The sequence below is a fragment of the Phyllobates terribilis genome, unplaced genomic scaffold (genome assembly GCF_046119375.1).
Source record: "Phyllobates terribilis strain yellow unplaced genomic scaffold, ASM4611937v1 Scaffold_1__5_contigs__length_1240528914, whole genome shotgun sequence".
NCBI classification, from domain to species: domain Eukaryota; kingdom Metazoa; phylum Chordata; class Amphibia; order Anura; family Dendrobatidae; genus Phyllobates; species Phyllobates terribilis.
The window spans coordinates 215536283-215548963 of record NW_027362761.1 but is presented as its reverse complement, the minus strand read 5'-3'; positions in this window follow the sequence as shown (position 1 = coordinate 215548963).

The following is a 12681-nucleotide window of genomic DNA, read 5'->3' as shown; positions in this document are numbered from 1 at the left end:
TGCGGTCAGGCAGGGGCAGACCAGGGTCAGAGAAGGGCTTTTCCTAATCTGAACGGGGACCTGTCAGATTCAGGTGTTTGTCTCCTTGATTTGTACATCACCTGTATAAATGTGCTTTGGCAGTCTTAACAGTCGGGAAGTGTTTTTTTTAAATAAAGTATTTTTGAGTGTGTGTTTTTTTTCTTTTCAGTACTAGGTTAGTAATGGGGATGTCTGATAGACACCTCTCCATTACTAACATAAGGGCTTGATGTCAGTTGTGTTTTTGGACAATTCACAGCTGACATAACCCCAAGCCCTATTACCCCGATTGCCAATGCACCACGGCAATTGGGAACAGCCAAGGCGAAGCGCCACAACTGGAGCATCTCTACTTCTGTGGTGGCTGCGGGCTGGTATTTTTAGGCTGGGAAGGGTCTTTTCATTTATTTGTTTATTAGGTTAATACATGTACAGTACGCTACACATGCAAGGCACTAATTGATTTATCTCACAGATATCTATCTATCTATCTATCTATCATCTATTTGCATCATATCTAACTATCTAACTCTATCTTTGCACATCTTTAACACTTAAAAATCTTTCATTTCTATTCCGGTACGTGTCACACAGACATCACACTCATGTCATCCGTGTGTGTGTGTGCGGTACGTATTGTCATCTGTGCTGCCAGAAAATAATGGACATGTCTATGTGTCGATCACATGGACACATGGTCCGTGTGAAAACACTGACATGTGCACAGTCCCATAGATTATAATGGGTGTGTGTGTGTCCATGTCTCCGGTACGTGTGAAAACAAATGCCACACGTACTAGAAACATGGACATGTGAAGTGGGCTTAACAGTGATGCTACGGGATAGTGGACAATATCTCAATAATAATAATCCAGCGCAGCATGCCACAATTTTTGTAGCTGGATTTAACGTTAGAGAAACCCTCGACTTCACAAATTTATGTGTGAATTTCATCAAAATATTGGACATTTCCTCTTTTAAAAAAATGTCAGTAAAAAGCACAAGGATTTTTATCATAATGATACTAAACTTTCAATCCTGGACATAGCTGTCAAAAGGAATCCTCCAAGATTCATTAAAATTGTCTAAAAAGACATAAAGGGCCAAATACCTTAGTCTATTTCTGGAAGACATATTAAATCTATGTGTAACTTCATAGCTGTTCAATCTGGCTCCACACAGTCTCCATCATGCCAGATGTACTCAAAATGACAAAAAAAAATTCAGGTTGACTACAGATCAATAGGACTCAGGAATAGTTTGTGGGAGTTGACAGAACAGAAGTGATGCCTCACAAATTGATAGTGACCTCTCCAGCACAGCAATGATAGAGTTAATGAACCCTTGCCAGCTCAATATCGATTTTTATGCCTGAGAGTTCTCTGTGAATATAACAGTCATTCCAGAAGCTCCTTTTATTATATGTCTTGTGTGTCACTTAGTCACTTTCCTTGGTTGAACACTCTGAACCAGGCTGTGATTATTTCAGTCATTTAGTAGAAAATATTATCTGTAACAATACTGCCAATGTTCCTGTCTATGAGATTCCAGGAAAATGAATCCTATCCGATCAGACTTCTACCATTTCTCTCACTGTAAAATTTTACCTATAACTTAGTTACAGTGCAGACCAAAAGTTTGGACACACCTTCTCATTTAAAGATTTTTCTGTATTTTCATGACTATGAAAATTGTACATTCACACTGAAGGCATCAAAACTATGAATTAACACATGTGGAATTATATACTTAACAAAAAAGTGTGAAACAACTGAAAATATGTCTTATATTCTAGGTTCTTCAGAGTAGCCACCTTTTGCTTTGATGACTGCTTTGCACACTCTTGGCATTCTCTTGATGAGCTTCAAGAGGTAGTCACCGGAAATGTTTTTCACTTCACAGGTGTGCCCTGTCAGGTTTAATAAGTGGGATTTCTTGCCTTATAAATGGGGTTGGGACCATCAGTTGTGTTGTGCAGAAGTCAGGTGGATACACAGCTGATAGTCCTACTGAATAGACTGTTAGAATTTGTATTATGGCAAGAATAAAGCAGCTAAGTGAAGAAAAACGAGTGGCCATCATTACTTTAAGAAATGAAGGTCAGTCAGTGCGAAAAATTGGGAAAACTTTGAAAGTGTCCCCAAGTGCAGTTGCAAAAACCATCAAGAGCTACAAAGAAACTGGCTCACATGAGGACCGCCCCAGGAAAGGAAGACCAAGAGTCACCTCTGCTTCTAAGGATATGTTTATCCGAGTCACCAGCCTCAGAAATCGCAGGTTAACAGCAGCTCAGATTAGAGACCAGGTCAATGCCACACAGAGTTCTAGCAGCAGACACATCTCTACAACAACTGTTAAGAGGAGACTTTGTGCAGCAGGCCTTCATGGTAAAATAGCTGCTAGGAAACCACTGCTAAGGACAGGCAACAAGCAAGAGAGACAAGTTTGGGCTAAAGAACACAAGGAATGGACATTAAACCAGTGGAAATCTGTGCTTTGGTCTGATGAGTCCAAATTTGAGATCTTTGGTTCCAACTACCGTGTCTTTGTGCGACGCAGAAAAGGTGAACGGATGGACTCTACATGCCTGGTTCCCACCGTGAAGCATGGAGGAGGAGGTGTGATGGTGTGGGGGTGCTTTGCTGTTGACACTGTTGGGGATTTATTCAAAATTGAAGGCATACTGAACCAGCATGGCTACCACAGCATCTTGCAGCGGCATGCTATTCAATCCGGTTTGCGTTTAGTTGGACCATCATTTATTTTTCAACAGGACAATGACCCCAAACACACCTCCAGGCTGTGTAAGGGCTATTTGGCCAAGAAGGAAAGTAATGGGGTGCTACGCCAGATGACCTGGCCTCTACAGTCACCAGACCTGAACCCAATCGAGATGGTTTGGGGTGAGCTGGACCGCAGAGTGAAGGCAAAAGGGCAAACAAGTGCTAAGCATCTCTGGGAACTCCTTCAAGATTGTTGGAAGACCATTTCCGGTGACTACCTCTTGAAGCTCATCAAGAGAATGCCAAGAGTGTGCAAAGCAGTCATCAAAGCAAAAGGTGGCTACTTTGAAGAACCTAGAATATAAGACATATTTTCAGTCGTTTCACACTTTTTTGTTAAGTATATAATTCCACATGTGTTAATTCATAGTTTTGATACCTTCAGTGTGAATGTACAATTTTCATAGTCATGAAAATACAGAAAAATCTTTAAATGAGAAGGTGTGTCCAAGCTTTTGGTCTGTACTGTATGTTGTAATGCAGCAGCTTGCTAGCATTACTGTAAAAGGTCCAGGATGTGTTTTACCTGACCATGTACCTTCCCCTTTAACTGACTGGTCACATGACCGTGACATCACACAGGTCCTGATGCACACAGTTAAGGTCCTGTCAGTATGGGTGTATGTGCGCACAGGATATATAAACCCTGCTTAATTTGAGACAGGTGTGTTCGGTGTGAGGCGTGAGGCCTGTGCTCCATGTGTGTGGGACACCGTTTGTGAGAGACCTAGTTAGGCTGAGTGAAGCCTGGCAGCCTGAAAGGCAAAGACTGGATCCTGTGCGGATGCTAGTGGCCTTGGAAGGCAGCGGCTTTGGAGTGAAGCCTGGTACCTGGAAGGTTGAGCCTGGATCCTGTGTGGATGCTAGTGGCCTTGGAAGGCAGAGGCTTGAGGAAGAGTCCTGAAAGGCAGAGCCTGGATCCTGTGTGGATGTCAGTGGCCTTTGAGGGAACGACGGCTAGAGACCCCTACCTGGGAAGCCACAAAGCCACAGTGGTGGCAAGCGTAATGGACTGAGACAGCTAAACCCGGCAAAGGTAATACCCTGTGCTATATGGACATTGTGATATGAACATTGCTACTTTATTACCTTGCCGTAAGCTGTAACCTGGAGCAAGTGGGCCTGTGTGCCACTTGGCTCCTGAATATTGTAGATATGTGTGTCGGCGTGCCACGGAGTTGGACCCGGTGAACTGTGGCTTATGAAGTAATAAACTGCAGCTTTGTGAGAAAAACGTAAAGACATTGCACGTGTGCATTGATTGACGCAGCGAAGCGAGTAACCCTCAGTATGATGACTAGCGCTGCCTTACATATGGTTCGAGGATGCGGGCAATGGCAGCCCGGTTGCTAGGGGCAACAACAGCCCGGTTGCTAGCGTCAACGGCACAGGACGACGAGTGTGGATAAAGCATCTTGCGGCAACTCGGCGGGGTTGCGAAGATTGGCGTCGCACTCAAACCTGGTTTGCTGTGGATCGGCGGGGCTCACAAAGTTTAAAGCATCTTGCGGCAACTCGGCGGGGTTGCGAAGATTATCGTCGCACTCAAACCTGGTTTGCGGTGGCTCGGCGGGGCCACGAATATTTTTTCCGGGAGAGCGGTGAAGTTCTATTGTGAACAGCGTACCGCGATGGCTGTGAGCAAAGCAGCAGATCTGTCTGGAGCTATTGAGCGGTTGAAGGGCCAGTTGGGACCGGAGCAGGTATTTGGGAAACTTTTACTGGACATGGTGCAGGAACCGCAGGAGCTGTAGGCACCATATGGAATGGCGGCAGTGGACCATTCTATGGACTCTCCGGGGGCGCCAGTGTTGTCCCAGAGTGCCCGGGGAGGTGGTAAGAGATGTTGTGAACTGAGTCCTAAGACTACTGCTAATTTTTTGTGTAAAAATTACCCTGCCGGTGTGGTTGTTAAAAAGGGGGCGGAGTCTAAAAAAGGGGCGGATTTTCACAAGAGTGTGGAGTGTAGAAAACTGAAAATTGTTACTGGTTGTGGGTTGGTACCTCCTAAAAATGACAATGTGACCGTTGATAACGGGGTAACTCCAGTAGAAGGGGGTGACGTCAAAGTGGGAGGTGACCTGTTAGTCCACAACACCATGGGGAGTGACACAGACCCCGTAGCTGACTGTGACACTATGAAAGTAAAAAGTGAGTTCAGTCAGGAGGGGCTAGACGAGGGGAGAGAGTCCCCCTCTCGTCGTCGACGGCGCAAGGGCCACAAAAAGTCTGCTCCGGTAGTCCTCGCTGAAAATGGAAATAAAGAGAATGTAGTACTGTGTGCCTTTGCTTCAAGTGTGGGTCCTCCTTTAGAGGTAGAAGAGGAGGTAACATTGCCAGTAGCAACCTCCGGTACGGTACTGAGACGGATCAGGATCTGACAGCCCTGAAAGAGAAGGTGGCCAGTCATGACCAAGAACTGGAGCCTATCAGGCAACAGTGTCAGAGTGACGTGTCTGCAGACCAGCTGAACCTGGAGTCTGAACAGCAGAAAATATACCAGGTTATGAGGAACTGGCAGCGAGACGTGGAGGGAAGCAACGCGGAAATTAACCATTGGAAGGAAATGTTCTACGCAATTAAGGAGGACCGCCGGAAAATCAAGGAAGAGGTTTTGCAGTTGAAGCTTGAGAAGGAGGCGCGGCAGGATGGTGTTTCTGGACGTGAACAAATCCTAGAACGACTGCGCAAAAAGCTCAACCAGGAGCTGTGTGACTCCAAGAAGGAGTGTGGTGAACGCAGTAGGGAACTGCAACAGAGTAAGAGAGATTATGAGGATCTCCTCAAGGTGAAGGAAAAACTAGAGGAGGATAAGGCGGGTGCAGAGCAAGTGCGCCAAGTGGTTGAGACCACTCTGCAAGACACCCGTGAGGAGAATGATGGTCTCTGGGGAAAGACCCTAGATCTGGAAGCTCAGGTGAAGGAGCTACAGATGTCCTGTGATGCTCTCCAGAAGGCGGAGACGTACCTTAAGGAAACAGTCAGCAAGATGGAAGCTGAGCGAGAGAGGATGGAGGAGTCCATCGGAAAAAACACAGACCAGGGCCAGGAGTTGACCGCTGGTGATGGGAGGTATGAAGCAGATACCTCCTCGAGTGATGTAGGCTCTGAGGGTTCGGTGGATGTCGGAGCCGAGATAAAGCGGCTCAAGGACGCAAGAGAAGCGTGAAAGACTGGCTATTGAGAGCTGAGTGAGCGCATTGCAGACGGAGAGGTCTGAGAGAGCTCTGCTGCTGGAAGAGCAGTTGAAGCAGGAAGAGCTACAGAGACGGGCCACTGAGAGGCGAGTGGCGGAGCTAGAGGAAGAAGTTTCCGGGCTCAAAAGTCGCCTGACAAAGTATCACTCAGTGAACGAGGCCTTCTTGGAGAAGGAAAAGGGCGAACAAGTTGCACTCACTCCCTTATACCATGAGAGGGTGGACTTGAGGAGAGCTAAGAGAGTGTTAACCACAGATGAATATGAGATGGAAGTGGTCAAGACGAAAATTCGTGAATTTGTAGCTGTGAGTCAGCTCAGGAGAAGCATACAGGGTGAAGAAGCTGGAGGTCAGTTGTCCCTGAAACCTGAGCTGGTTGATCATCTGGAAACCACTGGTGAGACCGAAACGTCTCGGTACAAGTGCCTCGTAGATGTACCTGAGGATTTGAGGGAAGAATGCACCCGTGAGTCCGTGCATGAGGAGTTTAAGAAGGCCGTGGGAGCCTGTAAGGTGTACTTGACCTCCGAAGCTAAACAGCTGATGGTTCTGTCCATGACCGAAGTCACAGTGAAGAGGGTGGCGATCCTAAGTGATATGCATTGGCGATGTATTCGCACGAAGCGGTTTCTCCGGTTGAAGACGAAACAAGCCGTTAGACAACTGGAACTGATGAGGAAAGCTCACAGTATGCGTGAAGAGGTCATCCGGGTGCCTCATGTTCTGGTGAGAAAGCTCATTGGGAGAAGCGGTCGAGCCATGCAGATGATGGTCAAGAAGTCTGGTGTGGTGAAAGTAAGCAGTCCCCGTGATCATCAGGACTGGATACCAGACGAAGACGGCATGGTGTCCTTCTCCGCTGTAGGAACAGAAGAAAGCCTAGAATATATACGCATGCTGACTGAGTACCGAGTGACCTACCTGCAGGAGGTAGAACAATTGAATCTCGCTAGACTGCGAGTAGATAGACAGCATCATCTGAGCAGCAGAAGATGGAAGCCATCTAGAAATAGTGAGACCCGACAGAGAAATAACAGAACTGCTACAGCTGGAGTTAGGGACCTTTCAAGATGTCCTGAGAGTAGTGGGCATGGGTTTAGAGGTAGTGAGACCTCCAGTAACTCAGGTTTGAGCAGTCCATACAAACGACCCCATAGAGGACGGGACAGTACGGAGTCGAACCGGACCTTAGATACCAGGGCATGTGAGTCACACCGCTGTATGACTGACCGCTGGGAGCGGGGGAGGTCTGACAAGATTATGACTGACCACTGGGAGCGGGGGAGACCTGGCAAGGTTACGACCCGGAAAGGTGACCTGACGAAGTCAGTGACAGTGACTAAGGTTCCAGGGGCTGAGTAGCACAATTGTAAAGTACATGGTCTCTATGTGAGCTGGGGGTTATAATGTTATTGTGTATATTATGTGTTCAACCCCACAAGTTTGAACAGAGGGGGGATATGTAATGCAGCAGCTTGCTAGCATTACTGTAAAAGGTCCAGGATGTGTTTTACCTGACCATGTACCTTCCCCTTTAACTGACTGGTCACATGACCGTGACATCACACAGGTCCTGATGCACACAGTTAAGGTCCTGTCAGTATGGGTGTATGTGCGCACAGGATATATAAACCCTGCTTAATTTGAGACAGGTGTGTTCGGTGTGATGCGTGAGGCCTGTGCTCCATGTGTGTGGGACACCGTTTGTGAGAGGCCTAGTGAGGCCAAGTGAAGCCTGGCAGCCTGAAAGGCAAAGACTGGATCCTGTGCGGATGCTAGTGGCCTTGGAAGGCAGCGGCTTTGGAGTGAAGCCTGGTACCTGGAAGGTCGAGCCTGGATCCTGTGTGGATGCTAGTGGCTTTGGAAGGCAGAGGCTTGAGGAAGAGTCCTGAAAGGCAGAGCCTGGATCCTGTGTGGATGTCAGTGGCCTTTGAGGGAACGACGGCTAGAGACCCCTACCTGGGAAGCCACAAAGCCACAGTGGTGGCAAGCGTAATGGACTGAGACAGCTAAACCCGGCAAAGGTAATACCCTGTGCTATATGGACATTGTGATATGAACATTGCTACTTTATTACCTTGCCGTAAGCTGTAACCTGGAGCAAGTGGGCCTGTGTGCCACTTGGCTCCTGAATATTGTAGATATGTGTGTCGGCGTGCCACGGAGTTGGACCCGGTGAACTGTGGCTTATGAAGTAATAAACTGCAGCTTTGTGAGAAAAACGTAAAGACATTGCACGTGTGCATTGATTGACGCAGCAAAGCGAGTAACCCCCAGTATGATGACTAGCGCTGCCTTACAATGTGCATAGTTATATTAATACAGAATATGTGTGTGTCCATAAAAAGCAGACCCGCATAATGTGTGACTCACTGGCGGACATAGACAGAGAGAAAAGGGCCCCAAGAACAATAAATGGGCCCTTTGCAGCCCAAATTGCACCTGATTTGGAGGTAGAAATGGGCCCCCTTACCTCTTGGGCCCCTGTGCAGCCGCACAGTTTGCACCAATGATATATCCGTCCTGGTGTGACTCACGGGCGACATCCAGTCATATGGCTGTTCCTATCCGGCCTGCAGACCAAGACAGTCAAAAGGCTGGAAACAGTGGCGTACCACAAAACGTATCGCTCCTCACACAATTCAGATATTGCTGAATGTTGGAATATAGAGCAGTTGGATCCTTCTTCCACCATTCAGCCTCTACATCTGAGTCTCAGCACAGCAGGCATGATGACATCACTAGATCATGCCTGTTGTGAAGTGCCTCAGGCCACACGCTGCACAGAGGAGAGAAGCACATTGAAGTACTGGGGATAGGTGAACAGTTTAATTATATATTTTAATATATACACTCTCCTATTTGACCAAGAAGGAGAGTGATGGTGTGTTATGCCAGATGACCTGGCCTCCACAGTCACCAGACCTGAACCCAATCGAGATGGATTGTGGTGAGCTGGACCGCAGAGTGAAGGCAAAAGGGCCAACAAGTGCTAAGCATCTCTGGGAACTCTTTCAAGATTGTTGTAAGACCATTTCCGGGGACTGCCTCTTGAAGCTCATCAAGAGAATGCCAAGAGTGTGCAAAGCAGTCATCAAAGCAAAAGGTGGCTACTTTGAAGAACCTAGAATATAAGACATATTTTCAGTTGTTTCACACTTTTTGTAAAGTATATAATTCCACATGTGTTAATTCATAGTTTTGATGCCTTCAGTGTGAATGTACAATTTTCATAGTCATGAAAATACAGAAAAATCTTTAAATGAGAAGGTGTGTCCAAACTTTTGGTCTGTACTGTATGTAGTATATATTGTCAGTCAGTACTTGTAGGAGCTATCATACTGAGTGGGGGGACGGTGGGGACATCATTCTCTGTGTTGTAGCTGTATGGCCATAATTCTGTGCACTGGGGGACTTTGGAGACACCATTCTGTGTGTGGGACCTCATACTTAGTGGGGGGGCTGTTGGGATGTGAGATGTGTGTCAATTAGTGATGAGTGAGTATGTTCTGTTAACCCTTTTGACGAGCATGCTCGGGTGCTCGCCGAGTATCTTCAGCGTGCTCGGGTGTTATGTTTCAGTCACTCCGTGCTCATGATTTGCGACTGTTTGACAGCTTTAATACATGTGAGGAATGCCTAAGAAGCAGGCATTCCTCACATGTATTAAAGCTATCAAACAGTCGGTTTGGAGAGGCAAGGTCTCCAGACTGGGAGAGCTTTAGCTCAGGACAGAGCTGAAGGCTGGGACTACAACCTGTGTGGGGGAATCCCATACTCATATGGACTCTGCTATCATTTATTCTTTTGTTTTGTCGTTTTGCCAGTAAGGCCGTATTTTATTTTGCTGGAGTGCAGAGCTTTATGCTGTTTAATAAAGCTTGCAGAGAAAACCCGGGTTCCTGAGTCTAATTCCGGAAGCGGCTGAGTGAGTCGTCTTGCCACACTGTATTCATACCAGTGTAACACTGTACTTGTTGTAAATAGATTTTGCTTCTTTACAATGATGTTATTATCTGGCCACAAGATGTCCCTGTTGCCTAAGTATTGTTGAAAGTCTGTGTAATGCATATAGAAGTGTCAAAGGAGGGGTTACAGTCTGACTCATGAGACACAGGAAGAAGAAGTGTGGCCATTTTGAGTGCAATCCAGAGATATCCTAAACAGTGAAAGAACCTGCTGAGAAGGGATCCAGCAGCATCTGCGTCTGGTAGCATCCACAGACAGCAGAGAAGCGGCAGATTGGAGCTGAACTTGCTCGTGACCAGAACCTGTCCAGATTTGAGGAGATCTCTGTCAGGAACACTGTTAAAAGATGATAAAGGCCAGGACCCACAGTGAGAGGTGAAGGACACTGCTGAGAACTCAAGCCACAAGCATCATTGGTACTGCTCACCAGTTGGAGGGGCTCTGCTGTGAGTAACTGTGCACACATCACATAACATTTTGACTCCAATATATATCTAAGGCTGAGATATAGCTTATAGTTAGATTGTTAGGCAAATTGACTGATGTAAAATACGTTTATTGGTATCTTCAGCATCCAGGACTTACAGATCTGCTGCCATGTTTTCTGTTTGTTTAATAACTAAAAATCCAAATCCGCTCTCAGGTGCCGACATGGCACAAAACAGACTCCAGATCAAAACTTGAACTTCATTCTGTTACAGGAGAAAGTTTCTGTGGAGGATTATATTATTGGACAGTTATTTAACTGTGATAGACTTCACTCACAGCTAAACAGCAGTCACAGTCATTTTTGGGGTATTTTCTATGCAGTTGAGGACTGACTATTCCACTAAGTTCACTGAAGACATTACGGGAAGGAAGAGGGAGATTTGGTTGGGAAAATATAGGTAAAAGTTAAGTTTCCAAACTCCGGTGCTCTACCGCAGGCTACTCTCTACATTGCCCTAATCCAATTAATCTAATTCCCAGGATGTAAGCCGGTAATAGCGGATCAGTTTAGACAGGCATGCCAATAGGCAAATTTGTAGAGAAAAGAGTAAATACAGATCTCTTGAGTGCCACGCTGTATATCACAGAGGTTCCAGCCGTTTGGCAAATGTATGCAGAATTTTAGGAATGTTTTCTATCGTCTGGTTAAAATAGTTTTTCTTGAGAACGAACTGTGTAAGCGTCAGTTTTCTTTGTCCGTAACTCCGCCGTGTCCTGAAGAACACCCCTGGTACAGGACTTACAGGGACATCATTCTGAATGTAAAGGCTGAGGAGACATCATTCTGTATATGGGGGGCTGTGGAGGCATCACACTGTCAGTAAGTACTTGTGTTTTGAAACTGGGGGCCATTATACTGTCTGTGAGGAGCAACGAGGAGCATCATAGAGCATTTGGAGCTGTGGTATCCACCATACTATGTGTGTGGGGGAGACATTATATTGTGTGAGCGAAGCTGTGGAGGGCATGACATTGTGTGGGGAGGCTATCAGGGCACCATACTGTGTGTGGGGAATTGTGGTATGCATCATTTGCATGGGGAACTATGGGGTTCATCATACTGTGTGTAAGGAACTATGAGAGCATCATACTGTCTAGGGAGCTGTGGGGACATCATACTGTGTAGGAGAAAGAATACTGGGAAGCAAAGAAAGCGCAATGGGGTCTTATCTGGTGGTGAGCAATGGTAACTGTGACAAAAAACTTGCTCGCCTGGCACAGTTGTGCATTAGACAACAATATTAAAGCTTGGAAGTAATCAGCTGCAGCAGATCCACCGGTAAAACCAGAAATGCCAATGGAAAGATAAAGTGGTTACTCCACACAGCGCCCCCTGAGGAAAGTTGATTAAACGCGCGTCAGGGCGGCGGGTCATCCTGTGGGTCCACTCATTTATTTCATCAGGTAATGATCACAGGGCAGTTGTTCAGCCTCCGCACATAAGAGCTGAGGAATGGGCATGGAGGTCAGACATCTGTGCCGTCCTCCAAAATTTTGAGGACTCCACCAAGATGGTGAGCGGCGATGATGCCTTAATTAGCATCACCATTCCACTTCTCTGTCTTCTGAAATGATCACTGCTCACAATTAAAGAGCAGGGATTGCAGGCGGAGCACAATGAGATGGAACAAGGAGCCATTCAGGGTGATTACACACAGCCCAGCCTCATCTTATCCCAACATGGATTGGGTGAAAATGAGGAAGAGGAGGAAGAACAGGAGCTAATTTCCAGTGCTATAGACAGTACTACCCGCACAACTGTCATACCGTCTGTTCAGCGTAGATGGCCTGAGGACAGGGAAAAGGAGGAGGAGGAGAGGGAGGATGAGGAGAAGACCATGGTCAGTCGTCCTCTTGGTGAGGACACAAAAGTCTTGCCTGTTAGCAGTCTGACAAACATGGCTGAGTTTATGTTACGCTGCCTTTCCTGTGACCCTCGCGTTCTCCAAATTTTGGGTGACAGTCATTACTGGTTGGTAACACTTCTAGACCCACGCTACAAGGAGAACTTTCTATCTCTTATTCCCGCGGCAGACAGGTGTACTAAAATGGGGCAGTACCAGAAGGCCCTTGTAGCGGAATTATTAAGAAAATTCCCATCTCAAAACGCTGGCGGCAGGGGTCACAGCTCATTGGACAACCAAGGAGTACAAGCGAGAGAGACACGAATATGATCCAGCAGAGGAACACTGTCAAAGGTCTGGGAGAGTTTTCTCAGACCC